General features: G+C 41.2%; 1 protein-coding gene across 2 annotated transcripts in view; it reads left to right on the top strand.

The window, feature by feature from the left end:
* The window catches only part of CHRM3 (cholinergic receptor muscarinic 3), a 2,422,098-nt gene that overhangs the window by 359,770 nt on the left and 2,037,403 nt on the right, over positions 1-24,925 (top strand). For both annotated transcript variants that reach the window (XM_085612342.1, XM_085612343.1), the window contains exon 2: positions 5,574-5,648. The gene's annotated coding sequence lies outside the window, so the exon portion shown is untranslated. The remainder of the gene's footprint in view (positions 1-5,573; positions 5,649-24,925) is intronic.

The raw sequence follows: 24,925 nt of genomic DNA, 5'->3' as shown, positions 1-24,925 counted from the left end.
AACATTAATTACCAATTAATACAAATTAATTACCAATTAATAATGAATTAACAGTAAATTAATTATCAATACACACAAATATTTTCAGTAATTAATTAATTACAATTAAATTACTACCCACCATATTCCCCAATAAACCCACAAGCCACTACAAATTATAAATTAATACAATTAGCATAATTATCAATTAAACAATTAATACAAATTAATTACCAATTAATACAAATTAATTACCAATTACTAATTAATCAACAACCAACTAATTTTCAATACCAAATATTGATAAATAATACAAAATACCAATTAATAATTAATTAACAATAAATTAATCATCAACACACAAAAATATTTTCAATAATTAATTAATTACAAATAAATTACTTCCCACCATATTCCCCAATAAACCTACAACCCACTACAAATTATAAATTAATACAATTAGCATAATTATCAATTAATAATGTATTAACATTTAATTACCAATTAATAATTAATTAATACATTAATTATCAATACCAAGAAATAAAAATAAATATTTACTTAATTACTATTAAATTACTTCCCACCCTATTCCCCTATAAACCCACAACCCGCTACGGAATTTAATTACGCAAAAATTTAATAACATAAAATTCATTACTTTAAAAAAATTAAACATACATTACAAAAACTAATATACACTTTTAACACATATACTAACATGCAAAACACTTTTAAAAAATCGATATTAATAAAAATTCGATATTTTTCAATGCCTATATTATGTACTTCGATATTACTTACCTGCAATTCGATATTTTTAACAACTATATTATGTCCATTCGATATTATGTCCATTCTATATTTTAGACTCGATATTTTGTCCATTCGATATTTTTTTTTCGATATTAAGACTGTTCACAGTTACCAATATGCCTACATAACCAAATCAAGGCTAGCCTTTGTAATAGTTTACAGATACAGCCAGAGGTCTTCCAGTTCAATATCGTGAAGGACATTTGATATATGGGCAAACCATGGAGATGAATGGCAGTTTTGATTCATCATAATATTATATATTGTGGATCTGTATGAGGAAAGCTCCTCTTTGGACCAAATGTGGATCCAATACTTTACTTGAGCTAATGCAATGTAATCCTCAATTTTTTCGATATCTTAATCTGGTCTCAAGGTATCCATTGGTATCCGACGTCCAAGTGCAGTAGCCATTGTATGAAGTTGTTTTCGGTGATTTTGATCGATGGCGTTTTTCTATACCCCCAGATCTCTGAGATATATGTGCTCACTGCCCTAGCTTTCATTTTAAATGCCAACATTGTTGGGCCTACTGAACGATTTCTTCATGCTTTTGCGACACTCAGCACAGCTCCAGTTTGCTGAGCCATAAAGGTGGCATTCTTAGACAACTGTGGGCCCAGAGAAGATTGCAGTCCAAATGACTTTCCATGTAATCATAGGTGCACCCATGATACAGAGGCTTGGTATAGACCCTAAAGGTCACTCTCAAGTTGGTATTTTGGTTAAGGATCATGTACTTTGTATCTCCAGCATTGATGGTGAGTCTTCTGGTGGCACAGAACAACTCAAATCCTGCCAGAAGACGGTGCAGTGATAGTTTTGTTCTGGCCTTTAACACCACATCATCTACAAAGGGTAGTATTGTAATCAACTCTTTGTTCATTTTCGGCATGTCTAGATCAAGGTTCGTTAATGATTTCACAACGTCATTTCTATACCAATTAAATAAAGTTGGCACAAGTATATAGCCTTGCCTGACACCCAATTCTATTGAGATCCCAACGGTGGAATCGCTTCTTGTGCTGTACTTCACCCAAGTTGTGTACCATAGTGCAGTGCAATTAATAGCTTTAATAGCTTTTCCGAAACTCCCAACTCCTTTAAGATTTGCCACAGTGTAGGACAATCAACACTATCAATTGGAGCACGATGAATACCACGTTTAAAGGCAACATTTTAAGGGATATATATATTATTAGCAGATGAGATATAATCTGATTACTTGGTCCACTGTACTCTGGCCTCTCCTGAAGCCTACTTGGTATGGAGATATTAGATCTTTATCTTCCAGCCACTGGTCCAAGCAAGATAATAACAGTTTTCTGAACATTTTACCCAATCCATCAAGCAGTGAAATTGGTTGATGATTCTCCGGGAGATCTCTGGGCCCTTTTTTCTATAGTGGCAGTTATTGATTTTCTCCATGAGAGTGGAATCTCCTCATGGGACCAGATGTTATTTAGCAATCAAGTTAGTACAGATGACCCTGGCTTTATGCTGCTTTTGAGCTTGAATAGCTTGAACAACTTCCTTTTCGCTAAATTCATCAGTTAACCCCAAGGTCCAATAATGGAAGGAAGCACTAGCAGGACGGTAAATGGTTAAAAAGTTATTCATCCAGAGTTGAGGACTTATATTCAGTTCCAAATTCTTCAGTGGTCCTTCACAACCCCATCTTATGATCTCTCAGAATGTCTTGTTTTTTAGCGTTATTGTATCCAATAGAGTTTGCCAGAGCTTTTGCGAGTAGTATTTCATTTTGTGCCATATCAGATGTTTATACTGCTTTCTGGTGTTGAGGAGAAACTGTTTACTGTTGTTAGACACGTTTCGGTTCTTTAGGGCTGATGATAATAGTCTTTTTAATTTTAAGTATTCCACATCATACCATTCCACACAGTCTGTAGAGGAGTAGTTAGATGAAGCATGGATTTTTTTTTCTGATCGCAGCCTTCTCTACCAAAAGTTTTACACATTTTTTCAATTGTAACCCCCCTGCTTCTGTGTCTATAGTTAGAATCAAGGTTTGCAGGATCACCCATTTATTGACTAGAAGTGTAGATCTTTGGATCACATTTCATTGTCATTGATGTCAACAATATTCTTCTCATTTTGTTTCAGGGCAATGTTTTGGCCACCTGCAAGTTGATTTAATTTAAATTTAAAACCAGAAGAACTCAGGATTGGGTGCTCGTATTAAAAGGTAGAGGTTCATGATTAATTTTGATCCTGTCATGAACTCTCATATCGACAAAAAGATGGCATCCTTCAATGGAATTCTCCATATAGTCAGTGGTACTTAGCCTATAACCACCTCTAAAAGTGAATTTTGGAGGCTTGTCTCATGGAGTTGAACCGTTCAGTTGGTGCATGTTTCCCTCAACTAGAGATCCAAAGATAAATTTGCCTTTCTTGTACTCCTGCAATACACTTTGGAGGGTAAGGGGGTGTTTCATACGCTATCTTCATTGATTATCATCAATTATCGTGTGAATCAGCATTAAGAGGTGCATTTTTTAATTGAAGTCACATTACTCAACCTATCCATTACTGTTAAATGAATATGGAACACATCCTATCTAGCAGCAGGTGGAAGATTTCGCCAGAGTGCGAAATATGATGAATCCATAGGTGATGAAATTTTGCATGTAGTACGGATTTGCTAAGAATTTTGCAAATGTTCTCCACTGAGTGGAATATCATGGGATTGCACGTTCTTTGCAGAATTTTGTTTTTTTCCAGGAGGGATCTCCTGAACATGAAAGAGTACCAGGAAACACTGAAATTTTGCATGATTCAGACCGATTTCACCATATATTTAGCAGATTCAGAAAAAAGTGAAACAATGAATCAATTAATTCTTTTACTTTTGCATTCTGGGTAGAAAATGTCCACTCCTAATACTGACTGATGGTCTTGACAGCTTCTGTCTATTGCATCTGCCTTAATCTGTTGTTACTGATTGTATGGCAAAAGTAAGAATCATGCAGTAAAGTGCATCACAATTTCGGAAGGTTAAATCACCCACCAATTAAAGTTGTTGTCAAAATTTGTCTTTACAGGTGGGAAAAAAAACGTAGGGGAATATTTACATGCCCATTGCGCCGCCAGTGCGTCACTTTTTGTGGCACACAGGCGGTGCTGTGTGGTGCTCCGTTTTACAAGGACATGTAAACCCACCTGTGTGGTTTTTTGTGTGTGTGGCTTTTTGTGTGCTTGTAAATACGGCCCCTTCTCACGCAGCACTTTGCTGGCAAGGGGTTGTTCCATGGGTGTTGCTGTGGGTGTTCCCACGCAACACCCATGGATTCTGTCTCATTCCCGGATTTACAATGTTTTGTAAACCTGGGAATTGGTCAGAATCCTACGCCTCCCTAGGGAAGGCATAAGGAGGCTCAACAAGGAAAAATAGTTTTATTTCACATTTTTCATCTTTCTGAGCGTGCTGCATTCTGCAGCACACATAGAAAGAGGAAAACACCTCTTGTGATTGTTTTTGTGCAGGAAGGTGTCTCTTCCTGCACAACAACAATCATGCCCGCAACTCGGCACCCTTTATGGTGCAAGGGTGCCTGCGTTTGACGCATGGCGTGCCAGCTCAAGGATACGTCATGTTGTTTTAACTAAGAAGCATCCCTTTGTTTTAGAAGTAAAGCAGCACAGCCAAATGGCTTGCTGCACCACACTGCGTTACTTCCTTGTAAATATGGCCCTTGGTATTTAATTCCAAATGAATTATACATTTAAAAAAATCTTTGCACAAATATAGACTTGTGGAGAATAAGATGTGCTTTAGTTACCTGAGGAGTAGTTACTAGCCTGTGTATGAAGTTGAGAGAAGTGAATAGAAGTAAAAGTCACCATGGCTTAGATTCACAAATGTTCATGCAACACAGTACACCAAGAAAGTTTGCTGCACTGCGCTGTGCAAAGGGAGAAAGAAGTGCAAACCCTTAACTACAAAGATTGGCCTGCCGCTGCTGTGATCTCTTGTGCTGCAGTCAGAAAAGTACACTATTCGAGTGTAAAATACATTTTGTGCTGGAAAGTAAATGCAGATGTGTTGCTCTGCGTGACTTTGCGATATTGGCCAAGCGGCAGTGTATCTGGTCCACTATTGGTAGGCATACTCACTTGATACTATTGCTGGCTACTTCCATGACCTCACCTACCCACTTTGTAATTATTTTTTGGGACCTGATTCATCACACAACTAATCTCACTAAGTAATTTTCACTGTCTCTTCTACTTCCAATTTGTCACAACTCCATTATTACAACAAATAATCAAAATGTGGTTGTATACCAGAATTTGTCCATGAATCTAGATTTCAGTTCTTTACTTTGTGTCACAACCTGGCAGAAACTGTGCAGTGAAAATACCACATATTGATAGCTTTGGTGCTCATATGGCAATAATTCCTCTGGAATTACAATGATATCCTGTGAAAGATGTGTAACCTGGAATGGAGAGGTAATACCACATGAGGTAACTACCAAACACAATTGGTATTTACCGGTTGTGGTGTTACCTCCCAAAATAGCGGAGCACACAGAACACTATATTTTGTGCCATTTCTTTGATAGTTGTGATTTGGTATCATGTTGTTACAGAAGCATGGCACATCCTTCCAGGAACTAAGATGCTGGCACAATGTATAAAAACAATATAACTCGTTATAATTACAAAATAAAAAAAAGAAAGAAAAAGTGATATTACTTTCTGTTGCGAACAAATGTATTCTCATGAGGTAACACCAGGCTTCTTCTTGACAGGACTCAGAAGCATGCAGTCTAGCTGTCAAGACTGAGTGGCTGGGAATTAGGAGAATGCGAATATATTGCCAGTAGGTGAGTGACTTACTTCTTCCTGAATCTCACGCTGTTTGCTTCTTTGTCTAAATACTACTGCATTTATAAAACCATGAAAAATATCACATTCATTAAATATACACTTTTACAGTTAAGGACAAATACCGGGGAAAGTACAAAACCAACAATGAATTTGACTTTCATATCAGAGTTCTTCTATTCAACCATTCTTTCACAACATTAATTAGTCTCGTTTCTTTATTATAAAAGAAACATTTGGAGAGGAGCTCTACGATAGGATTCAGCACTGATGTGTCAAATTTCCGGGGACTTTTCTCATTAAAGATGTTCTCTTTTTGTAGTCCAAGTTAAAGGCTGAAGATGAAAAATTGCACCAAGCTATTGTTTCGCTCCACATTTTGCATGTCAAGATTGGACATGTTGCTTCCTCTGTGTCATGGAAGAGCATTTTTTTGAAAAATTACAATCTGCCCATGTAAATTAAGTTTCATTATTCATTTTATTTCCGAAATTAAAGTGGATCGGACTCTCTGGTTGACGGAGCTAATTCCAGATCTGTGAAAACGTGTAGCTTTGTGGTGAAAAAAAATAAATTACCTGCGGTTTTGATTATTTTGTAGCATGTTTTTCTGAGCAATGAAACGTTTTTATCAGTATGTTTTCCTCTTTTCTTTAAGTGCAATTTTGTGATTATATTAGTTCCTTAGTAAGTTCAATAACACCTTTACGTATTTCCTTTTACTGTAGAATAATGAATGATAGGCGGGTACTCACCAGCCATCAATTTGCTGCTAGACTGCAAAATAACATGCAAAATTGTGACCTCAGATACCTTGTCAACAGATGTAAATGAATTTGAAAAACTTTCTTATCTAATGTATTTGGTCGATGTCCAAGGCAGATTTCGACCCGTTTCATAAAATTCTTCAAATTCTGAAAAAAACGGGAAGTGAATTTATTTTGTCTATCATACTTAAGCAGGAGGAACCGGCTGCAGAAATATGTAATTGAATTGCAAGATGTATAGCCATTGGTACATGTTCCTGATTCACCCTCTACATCAGAGGTCTTATAACATATTTGCTACGAGCCCCCAAACCAAGCGGCATATTTACAAGGGGATATCGCCTTAGGGATGTTCTGTTGGCAATATGCCCTTCTCCATATTTACAAAGCAGTTTTAAGCCACTTTTTGTGACTTGAAGCCGCCTTGTAAATAAGGCCCCTTTACACGCATCATTTAGCGTGAAAGGGGCGTGCAATGGGTGTTGCTGTGGGAGTTTCACCACAGCACCCCTTGCTTTTGATGCTGCTCCAGATTTACAAGGAGGTGTAGATTTGAGGGAGCAGCAAAAGCTAATGCCATGCAAGAGCAGGCGTTAGAATGGTGAAACGAGGAGAAATACTTTTATTTCCCCTCGTTTTTGTTTTTTCTATGTGTGCTGCAGCACACATAGAAGTAACAAGTTCCCATTAGTGATTGTACCTTCCTGCATATAAACAATCATTCCCTGCAACGTACCCTTGAACTATGGTGAAAGGGTGCCTGCGTTGGTGCTAGGCATCTAATTTTAGCATCAGCGCCAGGACAAACACAGGGGTGCTCTGTATTCTTGTGAATATGGCTCATCCCTGCGTTTTTAAAATGTCGGAGCGCGGCCCTGCCAAATTTGGTGCAGCTGACTATGCACCCAAATGTTTTAGGGTTGGGCCTCCCTCCCAAACCTCATGGCAAGGAACTGAGCAGGGCAGGATTGGTAAGAGAGTGTGGGGATTATGAGAGAAATTCAGGAGTATTTTTCTGCAACCAATAATCCACACTAATGAGAGAGTTATAAAAAAAACAAATGCATCAATGAAAATAGAATTTACCAAAAAACACTGGCCTATTGCAGCTGCACTGAGGATAGCTAAGGTTCTATGAAGCAGGTGGTCAACGAAGAAAAAATAACCCCCACACCTTGCGCCCCACCCCTTTCCACAGCATGGTTGTCCCGGGCCCTAATGATAGCAGGGAAAATACCCCATAACTATTTTGTGAATTAAGACAGCCATAACTGGGATGCCGTGGGAACATTCCACCAGTGGGCCCTAGTGTTACTGCACTTGCTACACTAATATATGCTAATATGTGAAGCAGTTTGTCCCCTTTGTCTTTTTCTAAAAACAGAGGAGCAGATTTACAAGAACTGGCACATCTCTGCATATTGAGAAGCACCAGTTCATTTGTGTGATGGAAAAATAGCCTTGCGCCACCATGGATGAATGCAGCGCATCGTGGTGCAAGGACGGACAGATGCGTGATGCATCTTTTGTCGGAAAGGCAATGCATTGCTGGAGTTGTGTCATAAGCACGACGCAACTCCAGCAATGGTCAGGAATGCCTATTCAGAGCCATGCTGCGTCACTCCTTATGCCTGCTTCAAGCAGGTGCAAGGTTTTAACGCAGTGGCATCGTAAAAGTCACTCAGTGAAATCTTGTAGATTTCACTTAGTCGCTTTTATGAGGTTTCCTTGCGACAGAACGCCCACCCTGCATGCATTATACCTGATGCAGGTATAATGTAGCGCAGGGCTTTACAACGTGATGCATCTCCTTAGATGTGCGATACTGCGTTACAGGATTTGTCACTTCTGAGACCTTCTGCATTTGCATTGGACCAGAATCTCTGGTTTTGCAATGATGCAATGTACTGGACATAACAAGAAGGGGCAGTTACCATCAGTACACCAACGGGTCTCTACATACAATGACCACGCTGTAACGTGAGCGTTATACACTTACAGGTTTCATTAGCAGCACGGCACGAGAGCTGAATTACTATAACCAGAGATTGGAGTGTGTCCCTCCAGGGGATAAACTCGGATCACAGATCGGAGTTACTTGCACTCCCAAGGATAAACTCGGAAGACAGGTTGGAGTTTCTTGCACTTCCAAGAACGAATTCGAAACACATGTTGGAGTTACTTGCATTCCAAGGATAAACTCGGAACCCAAGTTGGAGGTTCATGCTTATATCAAAGAATCTGAAGTGCTTTCTCTAGGCACTACTGTTCATCATAGAAACACGAAGCTAAAGTCTTTAGTCCTTGTGCAATCACAGTTCTAGGGCCAAGGTTGCAGGAAGGGTCCGGAGTATAAACACACAGGAAGCGCTGGAGTAAATCACAGAGAGCGTATGGAGGAAAAGTCTATAGTCATTGAAGACAGGGGTACTCAGACTACTTGCTACTGTGGGAGGATTAGTGTGCACTAACCTGATATTAAGTACTTAGCCTACTCCTTCCACTTGACTGAAGTTCGAAGTAGATCTAAAGACTTTGACTCAGGGAGTCGCGGGGGTCCAGAGTAGCTGTTCAGGAGGGAAAGAGGAGGAAGACATCGAGGGAGTTGGAGCCACGGGAACCACTGGTTCACTTAGACTTGAAGGAGACTGGAGCGCTTCTCAGTTCCAGTTGGATTCTTCAGGTGAGTGGGAAGGGTGAAGCTTGTTCCGCAGAGATCGAGGCCAAGCAATGACTTGGGGTTGGGTGGGGTTTATATACATTCTTGAAGGCTCAAAAGATGTAGCTAGATCAAGGTTGCCATGTTGGGCACATGGCCATCTGGAAGGTTCTTGAACCTTTGAAGAAAACACAAGTTAGTACTCTCACTTTGACCTTACAGAATGGGCAGGTGCAACTTGATGATCGGAACCAAATTACAGTGAACTAATGTATCCTTTTCGCTCCAACGTGCATAGTTGAAAACAACACTAAGGCCCCAGTAACAGCAGGAGCAAGGCTTGCCATTGGCTCCTAGGATCCTGGGGGAAGCTTGAAGGGATTCAATGGAAAACAATACCAAGGCCCTAGTAACAGCTGGTGCAAGATAATCTATTGGTTCATAGGTTCTTGGCGATGCTTGCAGGGACTCAAGTGTAATTTAATTATGGGCCTTGGTTAACATCATTCATGGTATCATAGCGTTCCATAAAGCGCAACAGGGGTAATGCAACATGAGCCCTCTGCATTAGACCACTACACAGGGGGCGCAGGAAGGGGTCATGACAGAATGGATGAAGAGGGGATAATGACAGTTTTCCCCTGCAAGGAACGAGCTACATGGCGTGGTTTGTCTGGGTAACGGGCATGGGACGAATGAACCAGGTGAAGAGCATGAACATCGCTGGATGGTTCCCAAGACTGCTCTTCAGAGCAATACCCTTTACCAGCAATCAAGTAAAATAAGCATCCATTCTCATGATTAGAATAAAGGATTCTCTGTATCTCGAATTCCAAATGACCATCCAGTGTTATAGGTGAGGGAGTTAGAACAGGATGGGTGTGGGCACACTAGGGCTTTAATAGGGATAAATAAACAGGTATATCTTCTGGCAACTGTATGTTCACAGCTACAGAGTTAATGATCTATTCATATCTGAGTTGCAGATTCCGTGGCCCCTGTAATCACAGGTGTTTAGTGGACAGTCAAACTTGGTCTCAACCTTGTACCTGGTTGTTGTTATCAATGTCTGTTAACATGTTTTACCATAATCAACTTAGCCTGATGCAAGTATGATAACACCTGCTGTTGTGAATCAGCCAGATGGTTCACAAAGTCTTGTATGTAAAGTACATTTTCCGAATACAGTATAGCATTTTCGTGTAACATATGTTGATGCATACCAGTTAAACAATAAAAGGGGTACATTAAAGTGGCTGAATGCTGTGAGCTATTGTAAACAAATTCAGCAATGGGTAACAAGAATTCCCAGTATAGGTCAATAGACATTGCAGTGTCTGTTCCAGAACCGTTTACCTGCCCCGTCTGCCCAGCATTTTGTGCGTGATAGGCAGATGAGAATCAAGCATCAATGTCCAATAATGTGCAAAGACTGCACCAAAATTGTGAAATGAGTTGCACATCCACATCAAAAATGATGGCTGAGGGGAGTCCGTGCAACCGCATGATTTGTTGAACAAACAGTTTTACAAGGGTCTTGGCAGAGGGTATTTCTTTTAGGGCAATAAAATGCTCCATCTTGGAAAAAAGACCTACTACCACCAAAATGGTTGTATAGCCATTGGAGTTGGGGCAGTCAGTAATAAAGTCTATGCTTATGGTATGCCAAGAATGTGGGGGCACTGGCAAGATTCATATATAGCCTGCTGGGGCAGAATGGGAGGCCTTGTTTTGCAAACATATTGGGTAGGTCTGAACATAGTCATGCACATCCTTGGACAATGTGTGTCGCCAGTTCCATTGCTGAGAGTTTGTTAAGGTCTTTTGGATATTTGGATGACCTGCTAATCTCAAACTACTTTCGGCCAGGCCCTCCTGTCATGACACCAGGTTAAGACTTCCTCTCTTAATTCTTTTGTGGGGACATATAAGGTGGTACCATGGTAAGGAAGCTCATTGGGGACATGATTATGATCTCCAGTCACCGAAAAGTTTATTTCTTCATGACTCATACTCTGCCTAACTCTATTCAATAAGGGCCCTGGGCCACAGATACCTTAGATGTGCTTTGAGCTTACAATGTTCTGTGGTGTCTGTCGTCTGTCCTAGAATGTCCTGGTTTGTGTAACCCCATCTAGATAGGAGATCGGCCTTAATCCGCTGTGTGCCTGGCGGAACATTATGTCACCATTCTTAAAAGCATAATTTAATGGCCAATAACTCTCGTTCAGCAACTGTGCAATTCTGCTCTGCTGACAATAATCTTTTGATCATTTAATACGGTTACCTGTTCTTTGCCTATCAACCGGCTAGAGAGAATCGGCATTAGAGATGCAGCTCTCCCCATCCTTAACTCCTTTCTATCAAACAGAGAGGAGGTGGTTGAATTTGGTGATTTCACCTCTTCACCTTTCTCCATCCCGTGTGGGGTGCCCAAAGGATCATCCTTAAGCCACACGCATTTCAACATCGATGTCACCCCTCTGGCTAAACACATTCGGTCCTATGGCTTTTCGGTTGTCTCCTACAATGATGACACTCAAATCGTTGTGTCAATTACATCTAATGTCGATGAGGCTGCCAACAAGTTTAATAACTGCCAGGCACATATTGTAACTTGAATGCTGGAGAATTATCTCAAATTGAACTCCAAGAAGACAGAGGTACTCCTTTCCAGAAATAATACTACATTCTAGAATACTTCCTAGTGGCCCTCCAACCATGGCCCTCTTCCAACACCTGTTCCGAAAGTTAAGAACTTAGGAGTGCTATTTGATAGTAAGTTTTGCTTTTATGAGCAAATTAATCATGTTACCTCTTCTTGCTTCTATCTGCTCAGGATCTTGAAAAAGGTTTTACCGGCATTCTTTTGGATCTGCAGAAAATGGTAATCGTGGCTCTTCTCCTTCCCAAAATTGATTATTGCAACACGCTGTATTTGGGCATACAGAAGTGCTTGTTGCTAAATCACAATCTCTCCAAAATGCTGCAGCACATATAATTTTGAAAATCCCAAACCTCAGTCCTTTCCCTCAGAGAATCTTCGGCCTTCATTGGCTGCCTGTCTGCAGTAGGGTTAAATGTAAGGCTCTTTGCCTGGTTCATAAGGTGCTCCACAAGACTAGCCCTCTATATTTTCAAATAATATTCTTTTGGCATGGTCTCAGCCATGATCTTAGGTCAAGGTCAGCCACCAAAGTATTGACCATTCCAAGAATCAACAAAGTAAGATGGGGAGGCAGAATTTTTTATTTTTCTGACGGTAAGCTTTGTAACACCATGCACCTTTACTTAAGATCTCATCCTAACCTGACACATCTCAGGAAAATGTTAAAAAAGCCTGTCTCTTCTCAACACTTTCTAAGTAGATTTCTATCTTTTGGCTTCTCCTAGGACGCAAGCTACATGACACCATTTGACATTCGCACACTTTTATAAACCTCTACTTACTTACTATAAAAAGGGCAACTAGGTGCATGTGACTTGTTCTTCTGTCACACTTTGATAACATACCTCCCACAGCTACCTGGGAAGTATCTGCCTCCACAAGGGAAGGCTCCATGGGGTCTGGATGTTTAAGTGCCCGGGCCATAGTGAATCTCTCCTTGAATAAGTGAAAGGTATCATTGGACTCCTGGAACCACTCAAAAGGTACCTTCTTTCTATCCAATTCGGCAAAAAGAGAATGTTCTGTCTCAGGCTCCAAGGAAGCGTAATCATGACGGCAGGGAAGTGTTGCGCCCGGAATCAAGTCTATGCTGCAACCAATTTCCCTATGAGGAGGTAGTTGTGTATCCTTTTATTTATCAAAGATGTCTTGAAATTCCTGGTATTCTACTGAAAGCCTTGACAAAGGGTCTAGTTTACAGGCTGCACAAGTCAAGGGAGATAGAACTTTCTGAACATCAAAATAGCAATAAGTTTGACAGTAAAAGATTCCAAGGTGACAAGATGAAGGGACCAGTCAATAGCAGGATTGTGCAGCTGAAGCCAAGGGATTCCCAAAATAGCACCAAAGGTAGATGAATCAATGAGATCAAAGGTTAAGGTCTGAGGATGCCCTTTTCCACATACTAAGGATAGCAGAGTAGCTTGGTATACAATCATCCCAGAAGAGAGCTTGGATATATCTATTGTTCTGAGAGGCTCTGGTTCAATTTTCCTAACCCGTGGGATATGTAAGGAACGAGCCGAGGCTAGATCTAAGACATTTTCCTGTGCCCCCTGAATTTACTAGCATGAGTAAAATCTGCCTCTGTTAGGGTGCAATGACAAGGGTGAGTGGTATTGTTAAATGTCATGGACCCTTATGTGAGGTTTGAGCCAGGTAAATGGGGTCGGTTCAAGAACCGTACCTGACTGGTGACTGGGGTGGGTGTAATTTACGTAGTCGGGCTACGCAAAGCTCTGCGAAATGGTAAAAAATCTCCGCAAGCAGGCAAAAGTTCGGTAAACACATGGAATTGCTTGTTCCGCCCATTCGCAATGTTTTTTTCCTGTTCGCGAATGCTGTTTGCGTGCTCGGGGAGCAATATCTCGCGAACACGCATTTTGAAAGCGCGAACAAGCAAAAAATTCCGCGAAGCAGCGGATCGTGGAATTTTTGGCAATTCCGCATTCTCAGCGGAATGCAAAATTACCCAAATTCCGCAAATTCCCCGAGTAGAATGGAATTGACCGCCCAGGCCTACTGGTGACCCCTATGTCAGCTGGGCAGGCTAACCTTTTCAACACTGTCAGAAGTCGAGGTGCTAGCCTTCTGAATTCCCTTTGGTTTGGCAGAGCATTCTCGTTCAAAATTCCCTGCTTTACAGCAATGCAAACACAGGTTTAACTTCTTCTTATATTCTCTATCCTAGTCAGTTAGAGGACAACACAAGCACCCAATCTCATGGGGTCTGTATTGTCCTGATTTTTAGACGCTATCTCAGACTGTTCCATTAAACTATGGTCAAGCCTGACTTCTAAGTCAATGAACTTTGAAAAATTAGAGGGTAAATCTACAATGCGCACCAGGGAATCCTTTAAGTAATTCTGTAGCCCTCTGTAAAAGAGGGAAGTCCTATTTTCCTCTGGCCACTGGGTTTCCTTACTGTCCTGATGGGGTTTTAGCAACTCATTATCACTGGTCTGGACAAAAGTGTGCATAGCAAAGAGAATACACATCGCCTCTTTAAACCTTCCAAAATCATATAAAACTAGATCATTATTTTCAATGAGGGGAATAGCCCAACTAGCATCTGTAACCAAAAGATAGGATATGATAAAGGCTATTCTAGCAGTATCAGAGGGAAAGGCAACTGGTTTAAAAAGAAATTGCAACTGACACTGACTCCAGAATGCATCAAAATTGTGACTATCCCCAAAGAATCGTTCAGGCAGGGCCAAGACACTGGGACTGGAGTGGTAACTATGACATGAACAGGATTAGGATTTCCAGTAGTGGAGGTGCTTGTTAGATTTCCCAATTAGCTAAATGGTGGGGGTTGTAGTATGAGATGTGTTCTCTTGGTACCCGCCCCAGTCCTCACCTCAGATAACCATGGTGAGGGTGACATCTGATCAGTTCATCCTCAAGCAACTGATTTTCCCATTGCAAGGACTAAATGTCATACTGTACATCCCCTAAAGCCCTTGCCAAATCTAAATTACTCAGGGTGTCCTCGTGAAGAGCCTGGGCCAGGTCCTGAACTTGTATCTGGGCATCCATGTTGTCCGAGGGGTGGAAGCATTCAAGGCTTGGCCTTCTGTCATACGCTCACCTGGTCCCCAGAGATGATACTGGAGGCAATACTGAACCTCCTATCCCTCTCAGAGCCGCACAAGATCAAGGGACTAAACTACTTAGATCACCCACGGCCCTCCGGATGAAGGATAAAATGAGAAAAGAGAAACTTTTGGTATTGGCTCTGCTCAGCGGCTGTGCGACACTGTGTACTGGGATTTGTCACATCTGAGACCTTCTGCGTTTGTGAGGTAGATGGACCAGAACCTCTGGTTTTGCGATAAGGCAATGCACTGGAAATAACAAGAGGGGAAGGCAGTTACCATCAAACTCAACAGTCTCCAATTTAATAGGGCAAAACTGAGATCATTTTGTTTGGTAAAGTCCAGCTCCTCTGGATGGATGACTGGTGACCGGCTGAACTTGGTCCTCTCCCTTCACCCAGCAGAACAGCCAGAAATCTGGGTATACTGTTGGACAAAAAACTATCCATGAAGGACCAGATTATCTCCACCTGCGGCACCTGCTTTGGTACACTGCGCCTCCTTCAAAAAATCTTTCAGTGGCTTCCTCTGGGCTCCCAGAAGACACTCTCCCAGGCATTAATCATCAGCTCCTGGGATTATGGCAAAGCCCTAATCCTCCCATCAAATGAATTGCTCCTATCCAAAATGCAGGTGGTCTAAAACACCGCTGCCCACATGGTCAACAATTTGCCTCCACAAACACTGTTAGCCCCCATGATCAGAGCTCTTCATTGGCTCCCCATCAGTAAGAGAAAATTGTTCAAATTGCTCTGCCTGACCTACAAATCTTTGTCTGGCTCAGGTCCAAAATATCTACAGGGCAGATGTATCTTGTATCTCCCTGACAGGAACCTAAGATCAAAAAATCAACTTATTTTATGCCACCGGCAAATTCGTACATCAAAATACATTGGCCGGGCTTTCTCCTACCTTGCTCCATTTTACTGAAACAGACTCCTCATATTTATTTGAGCATGCACCAGTTTCACAGGTTTTTAAAAAAATGTTAAAACTTGTCCGTTTTAATCAGCTGATATCACATTTCATCCACCTGCTGCTCACAGCGCCGAGATGCCCCCTCAAGGACAAGTCGTCGTGCTATACAAAGAACTAATTAACATAATAAAACATAACTGTCAGTACACTAACAAGTCTCTACATACAATGACCATGCATTAACTTCAGTGACATACACTTACAGGTTTCATCAGCAGCACAGTATGAGAGCAGAGTAACCAAAATCACAGATTGGAGTGTGTCACTCCAGAGGATAAGCTCGAAACACAGATTGGAATTACTTGCACTCTCAAGGATACCATTGAACCGCAGGGTGGAGTTACTTGCGTTTCCAAGGATAAACTCAGAACACAGGTTCGAGTCACTTGCACTCCTAAGGATAAACTTGGAACACAGGTTGGAGTTACTTTCACTCCCAAGGATAAACTCAAAACACAGGTTGTAGTTACTTGCACTCCCAAGGACAAACTCACAACACAGGTTGGAGATACTTGCACTCCCAAGGATAAACTCAGAACACAGGTTCGAGTAACTTGCACTCCCAAGGATAAACTTGGAACACAGGTTGGAGTTACTTTCACTCCCAAGGATAAAATCGGAACACAGGTTGGAGATACTTGCACTCCCAAGGATAAACTCGGAACACAGGTTGGAGATACTTGTACTCTCAAGGATAAGCTTTGAACATAGGTTGGAGTTACTCGAACTCCCATGAGTAAACTAAGAATTCAGGTTTGAGTACAAGGTTCATCCATATATTAAAGACTTTGAACAGCTTTCTCTTCGTACTACTGTTCATCAGAGAAACACAAAGCTAAAGTCTTTCATCCTTGTGCAATCACAGTTGTAGCACCAAGGTTGCAGGAAGTGTCTGTAATATAAACACACAAGAAGTGCTAGAGTAAATCACAGAGAGGGCATGGAGGAAATATTTTTGTCTTTGTAGCTGTAGATACTTGGCCCCTCTTCCTACAAGGGAGGATTAGTGCGCACTAACGTGATATCAAGAAATTAGTCTAGTTCTTCCACTTGACTGAAGTTCGAAGAAGATCTAGAGGCTTTGACTCAGAGAGTAGCTCAGAGTAGCTGTGCAGGAGGGAGAGAGGAGGAAGATACTAAAGGAGCTGAAGGCACAGGAACCCCCGGGTTCACTTGGACTTGAAGAAGACTGAAGCGCTTTGTGGTTCCGGCAGGATTCTTTAGGTGAGTGTGAAGGGTGAAGCTTGTTCCGCAGAGTGCAAGGCCAAGCATCGCCTCGGGGTTGGGTGGGGTTTATATAACCTCTCGAAAGCCCAACGGATGTAGCTAGATCATGTGTGGCATATGGGGCACATGGCCGTTCGGAAGGTTCTCGAACCCTTGAAGAAACCATGTTAGTACACTCGCTTTGACCTTACAGAATGGGCAGGTGCAACTTGATGATCGGAACCAAATAACAGAAAAATAATATATAATTTATGCTCAAATGTGCATAATGGAAAACAACACCAAGTCCCTCATAACAGCAGGAACAAGGCCTATTATTGAGTCATGGGATGCTGGGTGAAGCTTGCAGGGATTCAATGGAAAACCACACCACGGCCGTAGTAACAGTGGGTGCAAGATAATCTATTAGGTCACTTGTTCTGAGGGATACTTGTAGGGATTCAAGTGTAATGGAATTGTGGAACATCAGTCATGGCATCATAGAATGCTATAAAGCGCCACAGGGGTAATACAACACAATGCCTGCACCCTAGACCACTACACAGGGGGCGCAGGTAGGGTTTGTGACAAGTTACAGTGTCCTGGGGAGCCCACTCCCAAGACACAGCAGTTTCAGCACTGATGCAGGCAGGGAAAAATATGTCTGCTCCCGCCTTGTGAGAGCATTTTTAAATCTCCAGCTCGATGGGAGCAAGCATGCTTTCCAAGCCTGCAGGAATGTTGGCTACGAGCAGCCATTTGTTTTGTTTCCCTGCTCACACTTCTGCAGGTAGGGAAATAGAACAGATAATGCTTCCGCCCGGATTGAGCATGCAAAAAAACTGCTTTTTCCTCCAGGCGGGAGCAATGCCAGCTCCCACAGCATGCGGGGAGCTGGCTGGGGCCACAGAGGCCATGGGCCACTTCACGCAGCCCCCAACGTGTGCTTTGTGGGCGCTCCGATGAGCACCGGGACAACCACCTCTGGTACCATGGGATGGGATTCCCTTGGGCCCAAGAAGGCTCAGGGAGAGGGATCACCTGGCTCCTTTCCCTTTTTAGTTAAAAAAAGGGGGAGCAAAACAAAGCTTTCACATGCATTTTCCTTAGACTTTTTTAGGAAGCTCTACCACAAAAACTGCTGAATGGTTATACACCAAATTTAACTGGATGCTAGATCTTGGTCCAGAAAGCATGCTTCTTGTGATTTGGTGTAAATCTGTTCAGCAGTTTTTGAGAAATTAAGGCTCAAATATATCTGTATATGTGGATGGTTGGGCTTGAGGGACTATGTTGGAAGTCCCTCAAACCAATTTCAAATATTCGAGCTTTCTGATTGTCCAGAGGGCTAATGCAGGACCAAGGCTCCCATGGATTAAGGTTTTGATTATTCCCTTGTCCTTGGTCTAATTAATATATATATATATATATATATATATATATATATATATATATATATATATATATATATATATATATATAAGGGGACAGGGTGAGGATACCCAGCACCTCTAGGCCGTGTGAAGGGATCCATTGGGATGTGTTGTTTTCTTTCTTCTAAAGTCCCAATTTCTTGGGACTCCAGTGGTAGACCTTTTTTTTTTTTTTTTTTAAAGAAAATGTCTGTGTTTTCATTTAGTATATATTGAAGGGTGAGGGGGCATATGGCCCACCTCCCCAAGACATGAATGGGCATCAGGGACCCCATTCCCAGGACAATAAAAATCAAAAAGGGGAAGGAGTGCGCAGCCCTCCTCCCCGAACTACTGATGGTTCGGGGCATTCTCCCAGGGCAAATTAATCAAGATGGGAAATTGGGGCATCCATCTAATGGGGACAAATTAATCAAAACGAGGAGTGGGCGTTCACCTCCCTGAACCTCTTTTGTGCTCCAGGGACCCTATCCTCTAGTGCCAAAAAAATTCCAAAGTGGAGAGTGGCTGCACACACCCTTCCCTTATTGGCATCTGCCCTGAGGACCCCATCCCTCTGACACAATACTTTACAGTATCTTGTGGGGTCCACCTCAGGACATGATAGTACCCTGCCTGGGAGAGTGCGGGCATACCCTGGCCGTGCTCTCCCGGGCAAGAAACTATAATTTACTACTGCTCGGGAGTGAGCAAACAGACGTGTCGGCTCATGCAGCATCCAGTATAGTGCAGGCTGGGGAGACGTCTGGGGCCCCCTGTATCCCCCAGTGTGGTGGTTTGTGGGTGCCCCAGGTGATCACTGGGGCACATACCAGAGACCCCAGGGGATGGGGGTCACTGGGGCCCTGAAGTCTAGGGCTGTCGGCCTGCTCTCTTTTATTATTCACTGCTCCTTTAAAGGTGTGCCCCATAATGTTTTGCAAAAACTTTATTTGTTATTGTTTTTGTAGCTTAGTGGTGAATCTAGAATAGGGAAGGACTTTTGCTAAGCCTTTTTTAATGTTGTTGGAGGCTGCAGGGATTCCAGCAGACCCCCAGCAGCATTAAAAAAATAGGTCTCCCAATTGCATTAAATCCATGTCCTCAGGAGAACTTACCATATGTTTTTTAAGGCACTCCGAGCTAGAGTCTTTGCTTTAACATTTTTTGGCTGAGAAATGCAATCACCTTCCACTCCAGCTGAAGAGCAAGGAGCCCCAGCAAGGTGATGCATTCTCTGGGCCAACATTTTTGTTTTAAAATGACTTAGAGATTTGGTGTTTTAAAAAACAAAAAAAAATAAACAATATGTTTCTGACTATTCATTTTGACATTTTTCACCCACAAATTGTAATAATACAAAGTATGTAAAAAGAAAGAGTCACAGACAAGTGTTTTTATTAATACTTTGTTAAACATTTTTATAATAATGAGCATTGCATTGTATGAATTATTAAAATATACATTTGATTAAAAATATTGGTCATTTTTGGAGAAAGATGATAGATCTGCTTTAACAATATGTTTATCCCTTGATGAGCCAAGAATACTTTTTAGTATTGCAGAAAACCGTACTTGGCATAGGGTTGGCTACTTGCAGGCCAAGGCCTGTGACCATCCACACGATGTGCACAGGGGTTGGCTACCTGCAAGGAGTTGGCTGCAGTGCATGGACCACTGCCTTATTTGTTTTATGTTAAAACACATTCAAACAAAAACAATGTGTTGCATTTAAACAGAAGGATTTATTTTATTCAAAAGCAATCAGAGACATGGTGGTCTGCTTACCTCAGTAAGCCACCATCTCTGTGATAGCTTCAATTCCTAATGGGTTGCAATTTATGACCTACCTCTTTAATATTCATTATGTACTTTGAATTTCAACCCACTAGGAGTCAGTAATTTGCAAATTGACCTATTAGTAGATAGGTCTGTTTATAAATTACCACATTGGTGGCAAAAATATTTTGTGATCCGTGCTACGTAATCTGGCCACATGTTGTTAAATTAAAGAATCAATAGCTGTGTGTCATATATCCCTATAGTCATGCCTAGTGTCAGGTTGTCTGTGGGCAAAAAGACATCTATAGAATGAAAATAATTTTTGGGTGCTTCAAAAAAACATGGCAGATAAACATATACCAACTTGAGCTATGTTACAAACTAGATCTCATATCTATATCAAATGGCTTTTCCCCCCAAACTATATGCTACCTTTGTACAGAAAACAATTTTCCAAGATTTTTTATGTAATGAAGCTCATTTTTGTTTAATGCAAGGTTGATTACATGTATGATAGCATGTTAAATTAATGCTTATTATTTCTCAAGAAACAAATTGGATTCAGATGAGTCATTTGGTTTTCATTAATACACTTGAATAAATTGCCAATTGAAATGTCAGTTTTCTTTAAAATCTCCATCGTTTAAATGCTTCATTGCAGTGCGTTCTTTAGATTATTCTGCCTGAAACAAACTGCAAGGATTTCTACTGCCTCTTGTGAAGGTCCTATCATTTCACATTTCATTTTTTGCACCTCGTTTTAGAGTTCAACTGAGAAGTGAATGTCTATATGTGTGATGCTTTTTCCATTTCATGAGCATATGAAGAAATTACTTTCTATGCATTTGGACAAACTAATGGAAACTGAGAGAAAGCAGATCACTGAGCAGCTCATTACAAAGGCCCCAGTAGCCCAGGGTAATGCACCTAGTAAACTTGCTTTATCTTACTTACCACTTTCAGGAACATTGTTAACTCCACAAGTGTGGAGTTACTCAGTATCATGTGTTGGACCGTTGAGTACTATGGGCGAATTGCTATTGCTGCGTCAGATCCCTCCCTAATTATACTTTTTGTCCCAGTTTCACCTAAGGATTTCTGTGACTTTTGGGAGCCAAAACCACTGTGTGAAACACACTGGTTTTATGGTGTTCCCGCAGATCTCCTAAATCTGATCGAGTTAGTAATTCCTGTTATTGGAACAGAATCACATAGGTGCTTGTAATTCATATTCAAGGCCTATTATATTTTAAAAAGGAAGACCTGGTGAGAAATGCTAATTTCCGTCCATAGGTGTAGACTAGGTCATGACTGGCTGTCAATTCACCAAAATGCTAGGAGTAATGGAATCGACATCTCACACAGTTTGACCTTAATGGCATCTCAGGTAGTGACAGCATATGACCTTTGAGTTCGAATCATCCCAGGATGTTATGCCACCTGATCTTAACCTGGATAACATTGCAATCATTGATATTGCTGAAGCTCCATAATAACTGCATGATTAATATACAACACAACACAGACAAATGTCTATTTTAGATATCACCTATGTTATGGTGCTGACATGGTATGCATGGGGAACTTACTTGTTTCTCTTTGTATTACATAAAACATTGTGTGTTCCTTTGAAGAAGACATAATCCCACAACACACAGAGCAGCACACATAGCACAACTTACTTATGTAACAAACTTTCTTGCTCTAATAGATCTCTCTATAGTATACAGCAACAAGAAATGTATTGATTAATCTTAGTAGGAGTAAAATATTTTCAAAAACTGATATAGAACATATATTTAATAGGAACTGTGTTACATTATTAGTTATTGTTAACACATGATATATGATAATTTGCAAGGCACTATTATAATTTGCAAGGCACTATAACTCATGCAAACCACAGAGGTGAACATTTTATTCAAACATCATTTTTCTTGTGTTCACAATAATGAAATATGACAACAACTTGTTTAAAAATCCTGTTTTTTAGTTAATTATTGATTTAATCAGAAGAGTTCACTTTGCACTGCTGGAATTACTTATTGTACAATACCTAAAGTGTAGTGGAAGCTGCAGATAGTAACCACTGTTCATCCAGTTTATCTTCTGTACTTGTAGTGGCAGCTTGTGACATTTAAAGGTGGTGGACTTTAATACTTACCCTGAATTGTAGCGAGCAAGCAAAGCGAGTGATCCCAACCTCTTCTAGGGTGGGCTCGCATGGTTCTCTCCTTGAGAAATGTTTGAAAAAATAAAATCAAAGACAGTATTTTTTTCATCACAATTTTCACATAAATTTGCTCAAAAGCCATAGGCTGTAAAAGGGCACTAATTTTACCTCGGAGCCCAAGAGCATCATCTGCGGCATGGTTCAAATCTCATCGCTGAGCACCACACTTTTCAACACCTACATGACCTCCCTGGCCAACGTCGTCAGAACCTATGGACTGAACATCATATCCTGCACAGGTACACCCCACTCATCCCCGAGCTTTCACAGATGCATGACAAGCGTCACCGACTGGATGAGCAATAACTGCCTGGAACTCAACACTGACAAAACAGAGGTGCTGATCTTTGTGAACAGCACATTCCCATAGAACGACTCATGGCGGCCCTCCAAACTAGGGTCCTCACCCACACCGACAGACCATGCCTGCAACATTATCATCATCCTGGACAGCAAACGATCCATGAAAAGCCAGATCACTCTTCGCATGCTCACGAAAGTCTTCACGTAGCGCCCGTCAACACCAGATGAACCGTCAGCCAAGCCCTAGTCACCTGCTGGCTGGATTACGGCAATGCTCTCTGTGTCTGAATGCCCAATTATCTCCTGAAGAGACAACAGACCATTCAGAATGTAGCAGCCCGACTCATCCTCGACCTCCCCAAAATGACCCACATCACTCTCCTCCTCAAGAAGCTTCACTGGCTCCCCATCCAAAAGAGATGCCTATTTAAGATGCTTATCCATGCCTGCAAAGCCCTCCACGATCAAGGACCAGCATACATCAACTGATGAATGAACTTCCACAAACCCTCCAGACTGCTGCGCTCCGCCTCCCTCTCTCTTGCTCACACCCCCTGCATCTGCCAAAGCAAAAGTGGAAAGCATCAGACTCCATCTGAGGGAAAAGTACACACTGCATTGAATAATTAGGATAAACATAAATAAAATTAGTAAGTTCTTGACAAACCTTGTGAGGTGAGGCGGGATGACCATTTATGGTGAAATGATTGAAACAGAAGAAATCTACAAACAGTGCAGATCAGAGGTCACAAGCTTGTTCACAAACCTCTATCGAAGGCGGAGTTGCCTCAATGTTAAGGACAGGGAGGAGGAGGACAAAAAGAAGAGGGTGATGCAATGAATAGGTGATTGTTAATTTTTGTTGCAATACTCAAAAGGATTTTTTTTCTAGGTAACATACTTTCTTCAGAAACTGAGAGGTATAATAGTGAATAATGGAAAGTTGCAGCACGTCTTGGAATTGCTGACGGTAAGAAGTGTTGAAGCCATCCAAACCTTTGGTGGTTTTGCTACTTTTTACTGTTAGTCAATTTTCAGCCTTTGTTTGCCCGTCACTAATTTACATAGCTAGGATGAACGATTTATTGGGGTACCAGAAGACATATGTGCATGCACCTTAGAAACAAAAACAGGTATTTAACACAACTACTCTTGCATGAAGCAAAATGAGCAGGAATCGTTTCTGCTAGAGGGGAATGCATCAAATAAAACTAGTTGAACCTATTTCTCTCAAATTCGATTAAGAAGCTGCACCCAGTGACTTTCTCTAAAAACCTGGGGTTTCATATACAAAGACCATTTCAGAACTCAGATACTGTGATTTGCAAAGTTTCAGGTTTTCAGCTGCAATTTGTACAAAAGCCCTTTTACAACTGGACAATTATTTACAACTCCTAAGGTAGTGTTGCGATGCTTTCCAAACATCAGTAGAAAAAGAGTGTCTTTCTATTTCTGATGTGGAAAGGAATTTATTTTTGGTTTATGACTGTAAACAGTGAGTTCTGGTGGTAACTAAATCGCAAAGAGGATGGGATCCCGTTTGCACCCCTTCCCCTTTGGTAATCGTGTTGGCAGCCTCAAGGGGCGAAGGCAGTGTGGTCCTCCCCCTCTAGTTTCCCAAAATAGATTTTTGTTTTTTGTTTGAGATGCAGTGCTATCTCTTTTATGGAACACTGGCTGCTTTACAAAAAAGGAAAACATCTGTTTCGGAACACAGTCATGGGGATAATTGTCTGTTGTTCCTTGTAGGCCTCCATCCCTGTGATTGGAGCCAATCACATTGCGTCACATTTGCAACCTGTCTAATTGAATATTAATTAGGCAGGTCATTCTGAGACCCTGTGAGATTGAGTATTTTGTGACCAAACCAATTAGTACACAGGTAAGTTCACAAAGTACTATTTCATTCACAAAAAGTTTCCCTTCAATAATAGTTTATCAATATCAAGCCCTTGGATTGTTGTGACCTTGACTGCACTATTGTGAACAAATGACAGCTGAACATGGAAGAGGCATTTAACATATGTGATGGACCAGGCCCTTTTTGCAGTGTTATCCTCAAACCTTTTGCTTTGCTCTGCCTATTTTTCTGACCTTCTTTTTGTAGAACTCTGGCACTTTACCACTGTTAATCAGTGCTAAAGTGCCTTTGATCTATCCTCTAAAG

Source organism: Triturus cristatus, chromosome 6 (genome assembly GCF_964204655.1).
Source record: "Triturus cristatus chromosome 6, aTriCri1.1, whole genome shotgun sequence".
Classification (NCBI taxonomy): domain Eukaryota; kingdom Metazoa; phylum Chordata; class Amphibia; order Caudata; family Salamandridae; genus Triturus; species Triturus cristatus.
Note: the sequence above shows the minus strand (reverse complement) of the source record. Positions and strands in the feature narration are given on the sequence as shown.